Source organism: Penaeus monodon, chromosome 19 (assembly GCF_015228065.2).
Source record: "Penaeus monodon isolate SGIC_2016 chromosome 19, NSTDA_Pmon_1, whole genome shotgun sequence".
Lineage (NCBI taxonomy): Eukaryota > Metazoa > Arthropoda > Malacostraca > Decapoda > Penaeidae > Penaeus > Penaeus monodon.
This window is the reverse complement of record NC_051404.1, coordinates 39,783,648-39,784,719: the sequence shown is the minus strand read 5'-3', so window position 1 is coordinate 39,784,719 and position 1,072 is coordinate 39,783,648. Positions and strand designations below refer to the sequence as shown.

Sequence of the window (1,072 nt, the reverse complement as noted above, 5' to 3'; positions counted from 1 at the left end):
GCTGTTATGCTCCTTACATCTGTGGCTACCCTAGTTCCTGTAGTGTGAATATGTAAAGCAAAGGCTTGTGACCATGTATAGCCACATATGTTATCTTTACTGGGTTGATATTTTAATATGTTGACAGAGCCAACCCTGAAAAGTATGGATTTGATGGTTATATGTTGTGACAAACGCAAACAAACGTATTGCTCTTATCACTTCTCCCCTCCCAGTGATTGATATGACCTTGCCTGTAGAAGTACATGAGATCTCTGTTGCAACACATATGTTGTTAATGAAGTTATAGACGTCTCACTAAACATAGTAAGATGTTAGTAGAAGTTGTGTTGCCACTGAGAAATAAGTTTGTGCTTTGAGTCTTTTAAGAAAAAAAATCTTTTGATTCTTGTTCTCTGAAATTCAGTGCATTGATTGTTATATTCTTGATAAGTATTTTTGGTGCCTTAAAGAAATATTGTGCCTTGTGCAAATGGCAGTATGTGGTTGGTTAGTTGGAGCAGGAACTAAGGTGTTAGCCAGTCGAGTTTTCCAGCCTTAGTTAACCACACCGTTCATGTACTTAAAACAATGACCATGGTTTAAACTAGGTCAATCAGTCCTTAAACTAGCATTCTTCATAGTTCACCAATCCCTATTATTAATGTGACGTGGGTGGTCTCTGTATCTATTGCGCAGGCACCTCTGCCTTGCGATTGTGCCAGTTGTTGCTAAAGGGATGGTCTCCCAAATGGAAATGGGATAAATTTTTGTACTGAAAATATACCATGTCCTCTCTGTATCCCCCATAGCCCTCTGGTCACGTCATCAGTATTTCTAATCCCCCACATCCATCCGCAGTCTGCTCAAGTGATTTATTGGACGTCCCAAGTGCCTTTGTCTGCAGCTGTTTAGTGGCCGTTCAGCTCCTCCCTGGGTCATTAAACTGGTCAAAGGTCGTGACCCAGGTCGTTAGAGGTCACTTTGGCAGCTCTCATGCCACTGATAAGTTGTGGCATTAGGTTAAGGTTCATGTTATATGTTAAGGATGAGTAAACACCAAGAGTTTACCACACGCTTGGTGATTGCTCCG

At 41.1% G+C, this 1,072-nt stretch overlaps 1 protein-coding gene across 1 annotated transcript in view; it reads left to right on the top strand.

The window, feature by feature from the left end:
* Window positions 1–1,072, top strand: part of LOC119585229 (transcriptional coactivator YAP1-like) — a gene marked incomplete at its 5' end in the record, with an annotated part of 37,721 nt that overhangs the window by 35,289 nt on the left and 1,360 nt on the right. The window contains 1 exon segment of the mRNA XM_037933888.1: window positions 1–1,072.